Genomic DNA, 21,815 nt, shown 5'->3' with positions numbered 1-21,815 from the left:
GAAGAGTGGGATCCCGAAGAATCAATTGGACTTATCAAAGAGGGCGACGATCCTAAAAATCCCGCTATCACTCTCATTCTTATTGTGGTCCAAGTATAGCCGCGAGTTGAGGTTGAGGTAACCACATCGGTTCCATTTGAGGTAGAAGTAACACCACTTATAGCCACACCTATTCCATTTGAGGTAGAAGTGGCCACATCTTTCACAGTGACAGTAGCAAACATACCTCCTTTCAAGTCCAACTCCATACCTTGGGATTACGTTGTTGAAGCTAGGCGAAAGGGAAAAACAAAGATGGAATAATCTGATGTCGCACAAGGAATGACCAGAACTGGAAGGATCTATACATCCGAACATTTGAGAGGATTAAGCAAGGAGGTTGCTACTAAACAACCTGTCATCGAAACTAGACCAGACGATCTTTGGAGGAAAGTACATGTGAGGGAATACTCTATCGTCGATCATTTGAACAAAACCCCGCCCTAGATATCCATCCTATCACTATTGCAAAATTCAGAGGTGCATAAGAATGCTCTAATGAAGGTGTTAAATGAAGCTTATGTGCCCAACAATATCACCAGCGAAGAAATGGCCAACATGGTATGGCTAGTGTTGGAGAGTCATAAAATCACCTTCCACGAGGATGAATTACCGCCTAAAGGGTTAAGTCACAATCGTACACTACATATCACTGTACAGCTCGAAGATAAATTCATTGCAAGTGTCCTGATAGATGGGGGTTCAAGCCTCAACATCTGTCCATTGACTACTCTAAAAAGATTGGGCAAAGACTTCCACGAGATACATGCAGGAAGTATGAACGTGAAAGCCTTTGATGGGTCTCAAAGGGCCACAATTGGGGAGATTAACCTTTGTCTGCATATGGGACCAACTTGGTTCGATATTGAATTCCAAGTGCTAGACATATCAGCTACATACAATCTTCTGTTAGGAAGACTTTGGATATATGTCGCTGGGGCCATGGCTTCTATGCTACACCAGGCCGTGAAGTTCGAATCGAACCATCAGGAAGTAATCATTCACGAGGATGGAAGTAATCCTATTTACACCAATCAAACTATCCCGGTTATCGAGAATAGAAGAAGGCTAGGTGGAGAAACTTATCACCACATTGAACATGTCAACGCAATTTAAGAAGGATAAGTGGTGAAGTAACAAAATAGAAAGCATACTGGCATGGTCTAGGTATGAATTCGGCAAAGGACTTGGGAAGGATTTCCAGGGCATTACCAAGTTGATATAGTTGAAACGACACGATACAACTTTCGGGATGGGATATACATACACCTGGCAAGAGTATGATGATTGGTCGCCTCAATGAAGTGGTCCTTATTACCTTCTCGAGTAGCCAGTACCACACTTAAGTCAGACTTTTCACCAGACCGATACAATACGGGGATCTGCAGAGGAAGGAGCTTTGGTTGGGTTGAGAAACTTGTTCCTAGAAGACGAGAATATGGATTGCAATGTGATAATTGAGAAGGAGGAGGAAGAAGGCCTCACCATTCAGACTGTAGAGAAGGGAGTTGTTCTCAGGAATTGGACCGCCATACCATCCCAGGCCCACCGAGTCCCTGGGTAGCTTGGCATTTAGCCTGATTTATTTTTATAGCCATGCTAGGAATTTCAGATGTTTTCAGTGATTTTTGTTTTAAAGACGCATTTTGTTTCGAAATAATTGCTCGAGTCATCGAGCCGTACTTGTTTTGGATATTTTCAAAATTTAATCAATGCATTGCTATTTATTATTCATTATTATCTTTCACATTTTTCTTTCTAAAGCGTTATTATTACTTTTCTCGATGAACCGATGACTGTGACATGTAATGAGACAACGCAACATAAGGGTAGTGACTCAGAAGAAAAGGATGAAATACCTGAGGAAGTTGTCAAAGAGGTTGAGAACTCTGAGAACAAACCTAAGTCCAACCTGGACGAAACTGAAGCAATCAAGTTGGGAGACGCTAAAACCGTTAAGGAGACTCGCATAAGCATTCACTTATCACCGTCAGAGAAGGAAGAGTGCATTCGTTTCCTGAAGGAATATGAGGATAACTTTGCATGGTCATATGATGACATGACCGGTCTGAGTACATCCATAGTGGCTCACAAGTTGCCTACCAATCCAATGTGTCCGCCAGTGAAGTAGAAACTCAGAAAATTCAAACCAGACATGAGCCTAAAAATCAAAAAGGAGGTCACTAAGCAGATCAAAGCACTTTGACAGGCTCAGGAGGTACAATCTAAAATTGAACCCCGCAAAATGTGCATTTAGGGTTCCTGCAGGAAAGTTATTGGGATTCATTGTCAGCCACCGAGGAATCGAGTTGGACCCGTCCAAAGTTAAGGCTATTCAAGAGTTACGACTACCAAAGAGCAAGAAGGACGTGATGAGCTTCTTGCGATGTCTCAACTACATCAGTCGCTTCATAGCATAGTCCACAGTTATATGTGAACCCATCTTCAAAATGTTGAGGAAATATGTTGAAACTAGTTGGACCGAGGATTGTCAAAAAGCTTTTGACAAAATCAAGCAATGCCTGTTTACACCGCCAGTCCTGGTCCGACCAAAACCTTGAAGATGTTTGATACTCTATCTATCTGTATTAGATGGAGCTTTCGGATGTATTTTGGGACAACATGATGAGATGGGAAGAAAGGAGCAAGCCATATATTACTTAAGTAAGAAGTTTACACCTTATAAAGCACGATACTCCCTGCTGGAACGCACTTGTTGTGCTTTGACCTGGACAGCTCAGAAATTGAGGCATTACTTCTGTGCCTATACCACGTACCTCATATCTAGGATGGACCCTCTAAAGTACATCTTTCAGAAGCCCATGCCAACCGAGAAGTTAGCTAAATGGCAGATATTGTTAAGTGAGTTCGACATCATCTATGTAACTCAGAAGGCAGTCAAAGGGCAAGCATTGGCAGACCATCTTGCTGAAAATCCTGTGGGAGGAGAATACGAACCACCAAAAATGTATTTTCCTGACGAAGAAGTATCATTCGTAGGAGAGGACATTGCTAAGGCCTACAACGGTTGGAGAATGTTCTTCGACGGAGCTGCCAATTTCAAAGGAGTGGGCATTGGAGTAGTTTTGGTATTAGAAACAGGTCAACACTACCTGGTATCTACAAAGCTTAGGTTTTCGTGCACCAACAATATGGCAGAATATGAGGCTTGCATCATGGGGCTCAATCTGGCATCGATATAAATATACAAGAGTTACTGGTAATTGGAGATTCAGATCTTTTGGTACATCGGGTTCAAAGAGAGTAGGCTATGAAAAACACCAAGATACTACCATACTTGTATCATGTGCAGGAATTGAAGAAGAGGTTCACAAAGATAGAATTCAAACATGTGCCCAAAATTCAAAATGAGTTCGTAGACGCAATAGCCACCTTATCATCAATGATACAACATCCAAACAAGAATTTCATCGATCCCATCACGGTGAACATCCATAACCAGCCGGCTTACTATGCTCATGTTGAAGAAGAAACGGATGGAAAACCTTGGTTCCACGACGTCAAAGAATATTTGGCAAAAGGAGAATATCCGGAACAGGTAAACCATACTCAGAAACGCACTCTGCGAAGGCTGTCTAATGACTTCTTCCAAAGTGGATGGACCCTGTATAGAAGGACTCCTGATCTGGGATGTTGAGGTATGTTGACGCAAAAGAGGCTTCCAGATTGCTCGAGGAAATACATGCTGGAACTTGTGGACCACATATGAACGGTTTTGTTCTAGCCAAGAAAATACTCAGAGCTGGATATTTTTGGATGACCATGGAAACAAATTGCATCCGGTACATTCAAAAATACTACCAGTGCCAGGTGCATATAGACATGATAAAGGTACCACCAAATGAGCTCAATGCAACAAGCGTACCTTGGCCTTTTGCTTCTTGGGGAATGGATGTCATTGGTTCGATCGAGCCCACTGCTTCAAACGGGCACCGGTTCATTTTAGTGGCTCTTGACTACTTCACAAAATGGGTAGAGGCTGCATCCTACAAAGCTGTAACCAAGAAAGTCATCGCAGATTTCGTCAAGGATCGTATTGTTTGCCGATTCAGGGTTCCCGAGTCCATTATCACTGATAATGCCGCTAATCTCAACAGTGATTTGATAAAGCCATGTGTGAAACCTTCAAAGTCAAGCACAAGAACCCTACATCATACATGCCTCAAATGAATGGAGTTGTGGAAGCTGCTAACAAGAACATCAAGAAAATACTAAGGAAGATGGTAGAAAATAACAGACAATGGCACGAGAAGTTACCCTTTTCCCTATTGGGACTACGGTTCGCACATCAACTAGGGAAACTCCCTATTTACTAGTTTATGATACCGAGGCTGTCATTTCAGCCAAGGTAGAAATTCCTTCTTTAAGGATCATATAGGAAGCCGAACACAGTGATGCAGAATGGATAAGGAGCTGCTATGAGCAATTGGCCCTTATAAATGGAAAAAGAATGAACGTAGTATGTCATGGTCAGCTTTATCAGAACAGAATGTCCAGAGCTTCAACAAAAGGGTCAAACTAAGACAATTCGCAATGGGACAGTTGGTGTTGAAGAAGATCTTCCCGCATCAAGATGAAGCCAAAGGAAAATTCTCTCCCAACTGGCAAGGTCCTTACAGGGTTCACCGGGTGCTAACAGGAGGAGCACTCAAACTTGCAGAAATGGACGGAGAAGTTTGGCCAAAACCAATCAATTCAGACGCAGTCAAGAGATACTATGCTTAGATTATTTACACTCCTTCATCTGATGCAACTGAACTATGCTTGACCTGATTCCAGTTTAAGAGGGAATATGTAGGTACCCCCGTGGGTTCGGTCATATCATAATAATTCTTTTCCCTTAGAACCAGAAACTAGGGCAGAATTTTGAGGAGGACCCTTAAAATTTTGGAGCAACTCCAACCTACACCATTATATGCCAGAAAGTCAAAAATCGGTTAAGTAACTAGGGTAGAATTTTGAGAAGGATTCTCGAAATTCCGGAGCAGAACCAACAAACTTTTCTGCATGCAGAATGACCAAAAGATCAAATTGGGACAAAATTTTGAGGAGGACCCTAAAATTCTATCGCAAGGAAGCTGCAATGTCTCTAAAAAGTGTTACAATCATTAGTTCATCTAAATTACTTGATATTACATATCACTATGTTTTCTAAAATAACTCTATTTCATCAATAAGTGCATATTTTTGAAAACTTTATTTCTATGACCGCCAGGTGTTACTTAGGGTAACTCGAACAGGGCCTCCAGAATAGAGCAAAGCAAAGCAAGCAGACGAAGGCATGAACCAACCTCCCCTACAAAACTCACGATTTTTCTTTGAATGCAGGCATAGTGAACATAACAGGAATATTCGCAAATATACATATCAAAGTCGCTATCCTCATAACAATCAAGCCACGAGATGTAAGTATACCTCCAACTAAGAAATATTCTACTCCTATTTGTTACTTGTTCACTACATAAGGCTAAGCATGACCTTATCTTTGCATGAGACTAAGCCATGTTTCCAATCTTGCATGAGGCTAAGCCCTGCTTCCGCATCTGCATAAGGCTAAGCATTGCCTTCTCTTTGCATGAGACTAAGCCCTGTCTCCAATCTTGCATGAGGCTAAGCCCTGCCTCCATATCTGCATAAGTCTAAGTATGACCTTCTCTTTGCATGAAACTAATCCATGTCTCCAATCTTGCATGAGGCTAAGCGATGCCTCCCTATTTGCATAAGGCTAAGCACTGCCTTTTCTTTGCATGAGACTAAGCCTTGTCTCAAATCTTGCAGGAGGCTAAGCCCTGCCTCCCTATTTGCATAAAGCTAAGCACTGCCTTCTCTTTGCATGAGACTAAGCCTTGTCTCAAATCTTGCATGAGGCTAAGCCCTGCCTCCCTATTTGCATAAGGCTAAGCACTGCCTTCTCTTTGCATGAGACTAAGCCTTGTCTCAAATCTTGCATGAGGTTAAGCCCTGCCTCCCTATTTGCATAAGGCTAAGCACTGGCTTCTCTTTGCATGAGACTAAGCCTTGTCTCAAATCTTTCATGAGGCTAAGCTCTGCCTCCCTATTTGCATAAGGCTAAGCATTGCCGTCTCTTTGCATGAGACTAAGCCTTGTCTCAAATCTTGCATGAGGCTAAGCCCTGCCTCCCTATTTGCATAAGGCTAAGCATTGCCTTCTCTTTGCATGAGACTAAGCCTTGTCTGAAATCTTGCATGAGGCTAAGCCCTGCCTCCCTTTTTGCATAAGGCTAAGCATTGCCTTCTCTTTGCATGAGACTAAGCCTTGCCTCAAATCTTGATGAGGCTAAGCCCTGCCTCCTTATTTGCATAAGGCTAAGCACCGCCTTCTCCTTTCATGAGACTAAGCCCCGTCTCAAATCTTGCATGAGGCTAAGCCCGACCTCCTTATTTGCGTAAGGCTAAGCATTTCCTTCTCTTCGCATGAGACTAAGCCTTGTCTCAAGTCTTGCATAAGGCTAAGCCCTGCCTTCATATTTGCATAAGGCTAAGTGTTGCCTTCTCATATGATTAAGCTTTGTCTCCCCCTGCATAATTATTGCCCTATTCTAGACTTTGCATTACCTTCTTCTCTCGGGGCTAAGCTCTGCCCCAAAACTCTGCACGAGGCTAAGCATTGCCTTGGTATTATCCTTGGTATCACGTCACTGGATTTCATGGGCTGATGTATAGCCAACTTGTCCCAAGGCATCATCCTCATAGCCTGAAGACAACATGTCATGGCGTGAGGATCCCTCAATACTGTACATCATTATTCAAAGGCATCATGGTTCAGAGGCACCATTCTCATGGCTCGAGAACATCATTTCATGGCCTACGAATCCCTTACCATGCAATTCATGGCCCGAAACATCATGGTCTAAGGACGTTATTCTCAAACCGTCCAAAGAAAATCTTCATGGTCCAAAAGAAATTTGCATCATGTTTAAATTCTCGCAACAATATACGTATTGGCATACATTGTGTTTAAGTTTTGCAGGAAATTCAGGAAGTAACTGTTCTACAAACAGGAGCAACCTTTGCTCCGATTTCCATTTATAACCTTCCGGTTTCCATTTGTGCCTTACCATTATTTCAGACGTAATCGACCCCCATCAATTACCCACCTTTACTCTGTGACCGTTCAAATATCTGCCCTATGATACATCCATCACACTTCAGGCTCATATTCATGACTTAGCATAAAACCCATCTAATACTATCCTCCCCAAGAAAGGAACCTTTCTTAAACATGCAACCATTCCTATAACAATCCCATCGACTTCGTTCACCGTTGAGTCTAGAACTACACATGGCCTGATTCCTGTAAAACCAGGGATTGTATGTAGTTTAGAGACCAGGGTGCGACCTACATCTTTTCAAAAATATCCCATTCGGTCAAAATTGGTCATCATTTCTTTACTTGAAAACTCGTTCATCCTTCCCGGGTAAAGAGGGGCAGCTGTTGATACCCAATTTTTCCCTCATATGTTTCAAAATGCATATATACTTTCAAAATGCTGCATGAACATCAACCAATATTTTTTCATAATTTTTTTGTAATTTTAAAATGGTTTTACTTAATTTATTCTAGTATTTTATTATCCAAATAATTACTAATTGCATCACAAACGGTTTTATGATAATTCTATTACTCAATTTTATCATTTATATTTATACTAAGCTTTGATTATTTTATAAATAGTCATATGTATATGATAGGGTTATAGTTGCAATAACTTTGCAATAATAGCCCATGTATGGATAAATACTTTATTTCACAAGAAAATAACCTTTTATGTTTTTATAGTACTAAGTAATTATTTTAAATAATTTTCATGCATAAATGATATTTTTATCATTTATAAATTATCTTATAAAATTGTTTTATTAAGATAATTGGGTATTTAAATAATAGCTCCTTTTTTCTAATCAATTTTGGACCTCAGCCCAATTAAACCTCAGCCCAATACCCTAATCTAACCCAAATCCAATAACCCAATTATTTTAACCTGACCCAGAACCTCCTATAATCGTGGTCGTTGATCTCTAAGATCAACGGTCCATATTACCCCTTTCCTTTTTAATCCAAAGACCCCCCCCCCAAACCCTACTCATTCTCTCATTTGCGCCGCCTCTGAATTCTCTCCTCCTCTCTTCTCTCTAAGACACACTCAAACTCTAGAGCTTCGTCACTCAAAAATTCCCCAAACCCCTTCGATTCTTGAGCAGATATGGGGTCATTTGGTGATTTACGGCCTTATTTGGCCTCATACCTCTACTGGTTGTTCGATTTTGCTGTTATTTGAAGGAATCTCGAGGAGATTCGACCCAGAGCCGACCTAGACTCTTCGTTTTTTTATGAACCTGCCTTGTGTATATTGCTGTTTGTGAGTATTATTATCTTTGTGTCTATGTTTTGAAACTCCGATTCTGGGCTAGATTTTTCCTCGCCTCATCCCATTTTATCAAAACCCTCATCTCTTTCAACTTGAATCTGTTCATATCCTTGTAGATCTGAAACGATTTTGAGTTATCCGGTAGTTTTTAAAAATTTTCTGTTTTCCTTACTATTAATCGATTTCAATATTTTTTTAAAAAAACTAGGGTTTCACTTCGTTTTGTTTCTGCAAAACTTTTCTAAAGTTTCTATGTGTTTGTGCAAGGCCCTGGAAAATTTTGCAAAACAATATAGGATTTCGGGGTGCCAGGTAGACTAATTATAATATTTTATGTGCTATAGATATGATGTAAGTGAATTGGATTGGTAAACAAGTGTATGAGTCATATAATAAGTAAGGTGGGGTCCAAGGAGAGGCCTAAGTGTAAGCCAAATGGGAAAATTTCATAATAGGCTAAGATTCCAAAGGTACTTGCACTAGTCTAGATTTTGAACGAGCATATCTAAATATATATAAGGTATTATATGATTAATAACCTATCAAATGAAAGGTCTTTGATTCTAGTTTCCAACTCTTCAAACTGTTTATTATTCGGACACTCCTACCAGAAGTTATGACCAAATTATCAAAGCAGCGCAGAATTTTACACTACCACGGCGCCCCATGCTGCGCGCCTGTGGGAGGTACAAAGAGCATTCAAAAACGTTTTTTGAGCACATTTTTCACAACTGCGGCGCCCCATGCGCCACCCCACGCGGCACAGCTGTACAAATATCGGGCTTTTGTTATAACCCGACCCCATTTTAATATATAGTCTTTGGGGGGCTTCATTTGGGGTCATTTTCTACTGATTTTAGAGAGAGTTGAGAGCATATATAGAGAGAAAGAGAGAGAAGAAGCCTAGCTTCATAATCACCCATCTCTTGCTCAAGTCTTCAAGAATCAAAGAACCCAATCACATGTTCTTCATCTAAGAGGTAAGGTTCTATACATTAGACTTTAATTTCGAGTTTGGGGTATAAGATGGGTTATTGAGGTATGATTCTTGGGTGTAATAGTATTATGTATACATGCATGTACAAATTAGGTTTGTGGGAAGATTTTTGAATATAAATAAGTAAAGATTGGGTTGGGGAATGAAGGAAACCTTGTAAAAGAGATTTGAAATTAAGATGCTCAACTAGTATTTGATAAAATGCTCAAATGAGCTAAAACCATGAATACCTTCCTAATTTGTATTCAATTTTGTTATGTCTCAAAGTAGATTGGGATTGCTAGAATTTCTGGAACGTCGTAGTAACTTAAGGAAAGCTTAAACAAGGTATGTATGGCTAAAACTCCCTCTTTTTAAAAATTGAGCTCCGTTGGTGTTTGTGTAAATGCGATAAGATTAAAGTTGGGTTGATGTATTGATTGTTAGTTCGACATGAATTGGTGTTGCAACTTTATATACATGAAAGGTGTGTCTCAATATGATCGATGTGCTATTCTTGATGATTTAAAGAGGTGCGGAGAATATGAATCATGTATTGAAATGCCTAGACCTTAAATCAAGATTGAAATTGAGATTGTTATGCCAAACTATGTGAAATCCTCTATGTATAAAGATGTTTGAAATAAATCAAATGACTTTGGGAAATAGAGTGTGGCCAACGTGCCAAGAGGTAGAGTTATAATTGTTCTTGGTGATGCCTATGACATGAGAAAATATGAAATAGATTATGAAATGAGCCTTGACTTCACTTTCCATAATTGACTTCAACAACAAAGTGTCCTAAAGGCTTTGTACTCAATGTATGCCCATATGTGGCTGTTCGAGATAATGATTTGCCTTATAAGTACCTCCAATATGATCTGAGTTGTTACATATACCGATGTTTAAATTGAATATTGTCGTGATTGAAAAGGAGTAATTCAAGAATAATTGGTGTAATTGCTTGTTTATGACTTGATGTGTGTTTCTATTATGGTTTGGTGTGTCCCCTCCTTTTTGGAAGAACCCTTTGTGTTTGAAGTTCTATTGATAATGAACTTGAGGTGTATTATTTCTAAAATATTCTATATGATCATGATTCATGTTTCCTCTCATGTGTACTTGACCTCTTGAATTGAATGGCTTGTTGTTGAGATCGATATTGATGTGAAATATGTGAAAAGAACTCGAATTATGAAATACGGCCACGTGCCAAGTAAGATGTATTGATTGTGGCCCCAAGTGTTGATGAATTGATATGTGAAATAAATATTGAAATGATATGATTGATGGAAAAGGGAAAACGTCTTGGTAAGACGGCCTAGCCGATCAGGTCGTGATCGGACGTCATGCTGCACACATGGTGGTATTATGCTGATATTGAGATTGGAAAGTGACAATGAAATTGTGATTGAGGTACACGTCTCAAATAAGATGGGCTAGCCGATCGGGCCGAGATCGGACTTCGTGCTAAGATTCACGGTGGAATATGTATGTGTGTATATATATATATATATATATATATATTGGTACAGAAATTGTGATTGAAATTGGGAGTTGGTTATGATGTGCATATTGTGAATAATGGTATTATGAACAATGGCATTGTGAATTATTGTGAACAATGATGCAAAGTTTTGAAATGTCCCAACCTATAGGTATGGAAATTATATGAAAGCTATGTGATTCCTTTTATTTGATGATGTGGTGATTGTTTAAAGCTTTTATTGAATCCTTATGATTTCTTTATTCTTGTATGATAGTTCTTTCTATTGAGATGATGTTTAGTTATACATACTAGTGCTATTCGACGGCACTAATGTCCCTTTTGCCGGGGGTGCTACATCTTTAAATGGATGTAGGTGTTTCCATAGAAGGCAGTGTTGGTCGCAGCTAGTGATGCATCTTCCTTTCAGCGGACTTGGTGAGCCCCACTTCATTTCGGGGTCTTGTTTCATCTATTTATCATGTACTTTGTATTTTGAGGTATAGCCGGAGCCTTGTTACCGGCATTTCCATATTACTCTTCAGTTGTATTTAGAGGCTCCGTAGACAGGCTATGGGTAGTGTCGAGTATTGGAATTAAAGTAGAAATATTGATGTTTAGCAATGTTGTATAAAACTTGTAATATCTTCAAAATTATGAACGAAGTTGTTAATTGAAATGAAATGGAAATCATCAAAGACATGTTTATAGAATTTGATTTATAATGTACATTTACTCTTTATTCAAAGACGGAATTGGGTAGTATGAAACCTAATAGGCTTGCTCAGTCAGGTTTACTCGGTTGAGCGCCGGTCGCGCTCCTCGGATTTTGGGGCGCGATAAACTTGGTATCAGAGCCTAAGGTTTTAAAGTATCCTAGAATGTCTTGGAGCTGTGTCTAGTAGAGTCCTTCTTATCGGTGTGTAGTAGACCACATCTATAAGTTGGAGGCTATTCGGACACTTAGGAATTTCACCCTTCTTTGATACTCCAGATCGTGCGATATAGCACTCAAGATAGGGAACTAATTTCCTCGCTATGTCTTACTCTCAAAATGAGTAATCTTGAAACCATAATCCACGAGTTTGAAGCAGTAAGGAGGGAATGAACCTACCATTGAATCTGAGGGAGATTGCCCAAGAGTTTGTTAGAAGTATGTATCGAGCCATGGAGGGATTGGTAGAACTTGTTGCTAAGGGGAGTACCCTTGTTCCTATTAATGTCTCTGCACCACCAGATCATGTAGTATATCAGTATGTTACCAACATACATTAGGGATGTGAAGTCGAGGGGTATCGATTAAGCTATTGCCCTATCAACCTAAAGTCACCAGGTAAGTCACTCCTTAGTACATCAATATGAACAACACAAAATTTCTACTTGTTGTATATGTACATCCATAGTGAAGAGTCCTTATAAACATGGTCTTAACAAGATGTTGAATCACAAAACATTGCATCTACCTACTCTATGAACAAGACGCATTATTCGTGAATCCACTATATTACAAATCCTCTTAATTACATCCTCTTGTGAAATTAAGTTCTATAGATATGTCCTTTAATGGGGTTATAACTCTAGGATTAATGCTTCCCACTTTCTTTCCTAAATTCTTAACAGGGGACTACATCCGGTGAATTTGGTACAAAATCTTTTTTTATGGACAACGTCTGCTCATTTGTGCCTATGAATGCACCATCGTAAAGTTTACCTATGTGGTGTCAAGTTCCATGTAAAGCATCCCAGTGTTGCGATCCTTCTCGAGTCACTCCTTTACTCACTTGTGTATATGGCTTATATGGTTTGAACAGTCACTCTACTCTCTTGCGAGTGTCATCATGAAAGATTCTTACTGTCTAGTAACATAAGAGCATACCTTAAAACCTATCACATGAGTGCATGTCAATCGAAATAGTCACCGTGTGCATAAAGTCTCTCTAAAAATTGAGATCCTCACATCTCCGTCATAGGAAGATCATATATCGCCATCGTGGTATAACTTTCGTGTCCACTTGGGACATCCTGTAGCAAGTAGCTCACTTGGTTCCTAGTATTGTGGTCGCCCGTGATGTGGTCTTGTATTGCAGTTTGGAAGTTAGTATAGCAGAAGCATGTCCAGCTCATAACAAATACTTATTTTCTCTTTATACCTCCGCAACGTGTTAATTGTGTTCCTTAGTTAGTGGATTCATTGTGATAGTTTCCCAACACTTGTTCGATAACTATGAGAGAACATATCCTTCTATATGTCATTGTAACACTTCCCTTCTCATAAGGACCCTTACTAGGCTCTCCGTCAAGACCAAGTGCACCTTTGGGGGTTATCATAGCACAACGCATGTTTCTCATGATTTTCTTTCTTTCATTAACATCTGAGTATTTCTCAAGTCAAAATCCATGGAGAACTCATTATGAACATTTGCAAACCTTCCATGATTATTGTGTACTATTTCATTGGGTTTGGTTGTCTCTACACATTCGACTTCTTGAATCATTGTCTATGTCATTGTCATGTGCGGGGAGTTTTGCTACCCTTGGTATTCCACCTTCCTGGGTGGGTAGGAGTGTTATTTGTCTTTCTCCCCGGAGCATCATGTTAACCATTAGAACTCCTCTAACAAATACATGATTTTATCCCAATATTAAGATGTCCTAGCTATGTGGATTCACCCGTGAAAGGTTGAGATTAGATGCCTTCAGATTTTTTTGCACATATCATGAGCATGTGTATTTGAAAGACAAGTTCATCATATCTCTAGTCCTCTCATTTAGGATCAACTATTGGCAAGAGGTAAGCTGTCAGAATGATAATAGTCTCACAAGTGTCCAACGTCTTTTTTCAACCTCATAGGTTTGTGGCATAGATTTCTTGTGTCAAATATTGTTAAGAGTGTAATGCAACTTCATGTATTTTGAAATCCATATCACATTCAGGGTGCTAGAATATTCCCATTTCGAGTTAAACTGATTTTTCCTACACTCCAGGAGACGACTGGGTCACGTACTTGAATAATCCTCCTTAATGATTCCTATTACCAAGGTACTAGTTACCTATATGCCTCAATTATCTAATAATTAATTTCATCACAATGATTAACCCTGTCAGCATTATTGGTAGTAATCTCTGTGTCAATTAGCATACAACCTCAGGAAGTACTCTGCTCAACGCCTTAATGGATTCCTGAATAATTCCAGCCCAACCTTGAACTCCGTTGTTCCTTATTGAATTGAATCTACTAGGTATTGAAGGTCTAAACATGTCAAATGGGAAGCATCACAGTGTGGTCACAAATATTCAATATGAAATTTTATGGTCAAATTATGATAGCACATCTTAGAGTAATCATTGAAGGAATGGTTTAGTATGGGTGTTCGCGTAGAGATTTAGAATTTTGCGGACAGGATATTCTCAATATTTTCCCTTGAAGATGTTATGTGAGTTGATAATGAAGGTTGTATAAGTGTATTTCACATTAGGCCGCACTAGGAGTATGAATTTTCCCCATATATTTTGTGTTTTCACGTGTTTATGTCTAAGAAGGCAGTTGGATATCCTTTGGGTATCATTCTGGTGGAAATTATTGAAGGTGAAGTTAATGGATGGTTAGCTTATGTGAGGAATCTAGCTGTCATCCTTGTTAGATAAGTTTGGAGTTTGGGTTTGTTTGCGTGAATATGTTATGGCAAAGCCTGTAAGTATAAGAGGTCACATTGAAGGCCGAGAGTGTTGTGGAAATAAGGTATTTTCTCTTGATTGTATAGCAATTGGTTTTGACTTGAAAGTTACCTTCTAGGTATTATGATTTAGAAATCTGCAGTCCATGTTCAGTGTCATTATGATAATATAGTTCTTGTGATGCTGAGAATTAGTGTTATTGGAATAAACATTGTGATGCTTTATCGAGTTATGGATGAGTTTTTAGGATGGTTTTGGGTTATTCTCTGACAGGTGGATAGGCCTAGTTACAAAGGAGATGCTGCCGAAATTTCTGAAAAATTTGGGAGTTAGTAAAAAATTTAGGGACTTGAGGTAGGATAGAAAAGAGATATGTTATGTTAGGTATTTGGGTCAGGCTCTACCTCTTATTCGAGGACGAATGATCCTAAGCAGGGGAGAATGTAAGGCCCCGAAAAATTTTGCGAAACAATATAGGATTTCGGGGTGCCAGGTAGACTAATTATAATATTTTATGTGCTATAGATATGATGTAAGTGAATTGGATTGGTAAACAAGTGCATGAGTCATATAATAAGTAAGGTGGGGTCCAAGGAGAGGCCTAAGTGTAAGCCAAATGGGAAAATTTCATAATAGGCTAAGATTCCAAAGGTACTTGCACTAGTCTAGACTATGAACGAGCATATCTAAATATATATATAAAGTATTATGCGATTAATAACCTATCAAATGAAAGGTCTTTGAGTCTAGTTTCCAACGCTTCAAACCGTTCATCATTCGGACACTCCTACCAGAAGTTATGATCAAATTACCAAAGCAGCATAGAATTTTACACTACCGCGGCGCCCCATGCGGCACGCTTGTAGGGAGAGAGCATTCAAAAACGTTCTCTGAGCATATTTTTCACAATCGCGGCGCCCCATGCGCCGCCCCACGCGGCGCCCCATGCGCTGCCCCACGTGGTGCAGCTGTACAAATATCGGGCTTTTGTTATAACCCGACCCCATTTTAATATATAGTCTTTGGGGGCTTCATTTGGGGTCATTTTCTACTGATTTTAGAGAGAGTTGAGAGCATATAGAGAGAGAGAGATAAAGAGAGAGAAGGAGCCTAGCTTCATAATCACCCATATCTTGCTCAAGTCTTCAAGAATCAAAGAACCCAATCACATGTTCTTCATCTAAGAGGTAAAGTTCTATACATTAGACTTTAATTTCGTGTTTGGGGTATAAGATGGGTTATTGAGGTATGATTCTTGGGTGTAATAGTATTATGTATATATGCATGTACAAATTAGGTTTGTGGGAAGATATTTGAATATAAATAAGTAAAGATTGGGTTGGGGAATGAAAGAAACCTTGTAAAAGAGATTTGAAATCAAGATGCTCAACTAGTATTTGATAAAATGCTCAAATGAGCTGAAACTATGAATACCTTCCTAATTTGTGTTCAATTTTGTTATGTCTCAAAGTAGATTGGGATTGATAGAATTTCTGGAACGTCGTAGTAACTTAAGGAAAGCTTAAACAAGGTATGTATGGCTAAAAACCCCTCTTTTTAGAAATTGAGCTCCGTTGGTGTTTGTGTAAATGCGGTAAGATTAAAGTTGGGTTGATGTATTGATTGTTAGTTCCACATGAATTGGTGTTGCAATTTTATATACGTGAAATATGTGTCTCAATATGATCGATGTGCTATTCTTGATGATTTAAAGAGGTGCGGAGAATATGAATCATGTATTGAAATGTCTAGACCTTAAATCAAGATTGAAATTGAGATTGTTATGCCAAACTATGTGAAATCCTCTATGTATAAAGATGTTTGAAATAAATCAAATGACTTTGGGAAATAGAGTGTGGCCAACGTGCCAAGAGGTTGAGTTATAATTGTTCCTGGTGATGCCTATGACATGAGAAAATATGAAATAGATTATGAAATGAGCCTTGACTTCACTTTCCGTAATTGACTTCAACAACAAAGTGGCCTAAAGACTCTGTACTCAATTTATGCCCATAGTGGCTGTTCGAGATAATGATTTGCCTTATAAGTACCTCCAATGTGATCCGAGTTGTTACATACAACGATGTTTAAATTGTATATTGTCGTGATTGAAAAGGAGTAATTCAAGAATAATTGGTGTAATTGCTTGTTTATGACTTGATGTGTGTGTCTATTATGGTTTGGTGTGTCCCCTCCTTTTTGGAAGAACCCTTTGTGTTTGAAGTTCCATTGATAATGAACTAGAGGTGTATTATTTCTGAAATATTCTATATGACCATGATTCATGTTTCCTCTCATGTGTACTTGACCTCTTGAATTGAATGGCTTGTTGTTGAGATTGATATTGATGTGAAATATGTGAAAAGAACTCGAATTATGAAATACGGCCAAGTGCCAAGTATGATGTATTGATTGTGGCCCCAAGTGCCGATGAATTGATATGTGAAATAAATATTGAAATGAGATGATTGATGGAAAAGGGAAAACGTCTTGGTAAGACGGCCTATCCGATCAGGCCGTGATCGGACGCCATGCTACACACATGGTGGTATTATGCTGATATAGAGATTGGAAAGTGACAATGAAATTGTGATTGAGGTACACGTCTCAAATAAGACGGCCTAGCCGATCGGGCCGAGATCGGACTCCGTGCTAAGATTCACGGTGGAATATGTATATATATATATATATATATATATATATATATATATATATATATATATATATATATATATTTGGTACAGAAATTGTGATTGAAATTGGGAGTTGGTTATGATGTGCATATTGTGAACAATGGTATTATGAACAGTGGCATTGTGAATTATTGTGAACGATGATGCAAAATTTTGAAATGTCCCAACCTATAGGTATGGAAATTATATGAAAGCTATGTAATTCCTTTTATTTGATGATGTGGTGATTGTTTAAAGCTTTTATTGAATCCTTATAATTTCTTTGTTCTTGTATGATAGTTCTTTCTACTGAGATGGTGTTTAGTTATACATACTAGTGCTGTTCGACGTCACTAACGTCCCTTTTGCCGGGGGCGCTACATCTTTAAATGGATGTAGGTATTTCCATAGCAGGCAGTGTTGGTCGCAGCTAGTGATGCATCTTCTTTTCAGCGGACTTGGTGAGCCCCATTTTATTTCGGGGTCATGTTTCATCTATTTATCATGTACTTTGTATTTTGAGGTATAGCCGGAGCCTTGTTGTCGGCATTTCCATATTACTCTTCAGTTATATTTAGAGGCTTCGAAGACAGGTTGTGGGTAGTGTCGGGTATTGGAATTAAAGTAGAAATATTGATGTTTGGCAATGTTGTATAAAACTTGTAATATCTTCAAAATTATGAACGAGGTTGTTAATTGAAATGAAATGGAAATCATCAAAGAAATGTTTTATAGAATTTGATTTATAATGTACATTTACTCTTTATTCAAAGATGGAATTGGGTAGTATGAAACCTAACAGGCTTGCTCAGTCGGGTTTACTCGGTTGAGCGCCGGTCGCGTTTCTCGAATTTTGGGGCATGACAGTTTGAATCCGATTATCTTTACTAGCTCTACTGATTCTTTCAATGCCTATGTTTTAGTCCTTTGGTTGTTTAATTGTTCGTTCAATATCTTCCCGTTATTCCTTGTTCGTCAATTAGCACAGATTAATTGATGATTAATTGACTATTTAGGGTTCGAAATTATTGCGTTTTGCTGAGATGGCTACTCATTGTAATTTTTACCTACTTTCCTTATTTGTGACTCCTAATTGATACTACTTGCCTTAATTAGTCTATAGGCCTGATTTCTAGGTGTTGATTTACTCTAATTGACTTATAAGAGGGCCTATGACTTGTTTCTTACCTTATTTAAACCCTAATTTGGCTGATAATTGATTTCTCCCTAATTTGAAGGGTCTTTCCCAAAATCCTGCGTATTAATTAATCCTGTTAAGCCGTAATTGATTGATTGACTAGTCTCTTTGCCTTATTTGTGAAATCTTGATTTCCTTTACCTTATTTGCTTTACTCTACTCGATGCTATATAAACCCTATTCTGTTTCTTTGAAACCGAACACACTCATAAAGAAACACACACACAAAAAAACTCTTGCTCACATTCAAACCTTTTTGTTACTTGTGTTTGCCACATTGTCTAGCCGGCTGAAATCCAAGGCTAGACTATTGGATTCTGTATACTTTCAACTTCATGTTTGCTATTTCTTAACTGGTATGTCTCCACTTATGCTATCATTCAACATGCTATGTAATTAGACCTATGTGCTTCATGCTTGTTGATCTTAATCAGCATGTCTACTTCTATGTAATGTGACCTATGTGCTTCATGTTTACTCCTTTTAAACAGCATGTCTATCTCTGTTGTCATGTCCTACTCAATGTGCTATGTAGTCAATCTGCTGTAGGTGTCAACATGCCTCTGTTTGCCCTTATGTTTCTGTTAACTAGCATGCTTAAACTCCTGTAAATTTGTCCTGACCAATAAGTTAATATGGTTACTCAACTTTAGCCTGTTCATGTTGATCCATGACACTTGCCTACTTGTTTCTCAACTAGCATACTTTATGTCCTGTTTTAAGTGTTTCATCTTAACAAACTCCTGATTAGTTTATGATTTCTATGCTCTCAACTTTTGCTACCTTTCTTTATGATTGTCTGATCAGTAATTTGATCCCAGCATGTTGTTCTTTGATTAATATATGCCTATATGTTCATCTAGTAATAGCTAATGGATTAAGTCCATGTGAAACCTTGTTCAAATTAATTGTTACTCTGTCCTGTCTGTTGTGTGATTGCTAGAGTTCATGGCTGAACTCCTTCTGCTAAATGTGTGCTGCTTGTGGTTCTTGTAATTTGGTAATCTGTTTCTATGCACTTCTGAAATCCAAATTATTTTTCTAAAACAAAACTGTCTCCTATTTTCATATATTATTTTCAACTCCTACTCTTAGTTAACTAGGGTCTTGCCACCCCCAATGTGAGCAATGCTTAGGGTCCATAAGACTCCTCTGAACTCTGACACAATTGGGCTGGTTCCCAATCCTTTATGAACTACTTTTGAACATTTGTTCTCTAGTGTGAGCACTGCCCTGGGTTCTCGAAGCCCTTGGGAACTCTGACACACTAGAGATTTAGGTTCTTTGTGCGTTGCCAATGGTTGATGTGTATCTCTGAGATTTGGAGCTGTTGTGGTTTGAAGGCTTGGGTTATCCGGATGCATTGGGCTTGCTACAGGCCTCCTATAGTTATATACTTTGTAATTTATTCATTTGCTTATGGTCTGTAATAATTATTTGTAATAACGATGGGACAATAATGAATTGGGGAAAACTGGGCCTAGTTTAATGTTTGCATGAGAACGGGGTAGAAAACCTGCTTTAGGTGCATGTTTCTTTCAAATGTTTTCACTACTAGATGTTAGATATCCTACCTATAGGTTATTTACTTGTTCAATTATATTCTGTTACTGCATGCAATAGATAACATGCCTATATGTATTTGTTTCAATACATTCTATTACTGTGTGCGATAGATAACATGCCTATAGAATTTAATTTGTTCAACATGTTCCGATTCACTTTTAGATTTCATGCCTATAGGATCAAAATAGTTTTGAATATCCCGTCAAGATTCACTACTACATTTAAAATCACGCCCACTAAGTTTCAAAATCAGTTCTGTATTTTTAAAAATCACGCCTATAAAGTTTTAAATCACTTCTGCATTCAGATATCATGTCTATAGGAAATTTCAGAATCATTTCGCATTTAGATACCATGTCAATAGGAAACTTCAAAATCATTTATGCATTTAGATACCATGCCTATAAGATCTTAAGATTCGTTCTTCCAAACTTAGATATCATGCCTATAGGGTCTAAAAGATAAAATCAGCCTGCTAAAATCAATAACTGTTTATAGCTCAGATACCCCATTTACAAAATTCTATCCGGCTATCACTTAGGCAATCTTGTAGGTTAATTGGATTCTGGGTTTGAAATTGATATTTTTCTGCTGCTTGAAACGTGCCCAGATTCGGTAGGGAATAAAAAGATCAGTAGGCAAAACTAATAGGTATTCACTGTTTCACCTAATAACTATTGTCTATTCTGTTTATACTCATTTAGATATCCTATATATAGGACTCTTAAAATAATAAAAACTCATTTGTCTGAATGGCGTGCACTTGCTTTGTGTCTATTTGTGTAGGTAAATATGAGCCCTTAAGTGATCTTTTATGTGACAGTCCTACTTGTTTTGTTTGTCGCTTAGTTTTCTCTTTTTAAACACTACAGGTGAGTCTAGAACCGCCTTAAATAGAGGTCCTAAACACCTCCAGAGCCACAGGTAAGAGACGGGTAATCATAAGGCACGTACTGGATGCTATTAGAACGCTTAGGTAACGATGATTAAGGGGATGGAAATTGGGTAGTAAAGTATATGATGACATGTACGCTAATGCTACGCATAACACCTCTATTTGAGGAAAGTTTACCGAGTATTGCACAGAAGTGATCCTATAGGCTAATAAACCTAGGAGCCCCTTTATCCCGTTTAAATAATCTCTATTTGTTTAAATTGCTTATGACTAATTCACTTAAATTGAGTTTGGTTGGGACCCACCATTGTGGACCTCGAGGAATGCCTAACACCTTTCCCTCAAGGTAATTTCGAGCCCTTACCCAATCTCTGGTACCACAAACTGGTTTCATGAGTTAATTGTCCTAGGTTCCCTAACGCACCTTAATCCGTTAGGTGGTGATTCTTCAAATTCCATACCCAATTGCCAAAAGGAAAGGAGTTGTCCAAAATGTCGAAACCCAGACTCCGCGAGAAAAAAAGGGGCGCGACAGCTGATGATGTTGCTTAGTATGTGAAGACTTGCCTAGTATGCCAGAAAGACAAGCCAGGCCGCTTGACACAGGCGGGACTTTTGGAGCCATTGCCTGTTCCAAAGAGATCTTGGGAAAGCATTTTACTGGATTTCATCACCAGATTATCCAAGGTCGGAGATCTTACAACTATCCTGGTTGTGGTGGATCGGTTTTCCCAATATGCTACGTTTATAGTAGCCCCACAATATATATCAGCAGAAGATACAACTCAACTCTTCTTCTCTCATATTGTCAAATACTAGGGTCTGCCTAAAGACATCATTAGTGATCGTGACTCTCACTTTACTAGCAACTTTGGACTCAACTCTTTAAGTGCCTTT

Source organism: Nicotiana sylvestris, chromosome 2 (genome assembly GCF_000393655.2).
Source record: "Nicotiana sylvestris chromosome 2, ASM39365v2, whole genome shotgun sequence".
Classification (NCBI taxonomy): Eukaryota; Viridiplantae; Streptophyta; class Magnoliopsida; order Solanales; family Solanaceae; genus Nicotiana; species Nicotiana sylvestris.
Note: the sequence above shows the minus strand (reverse complement) of the source record.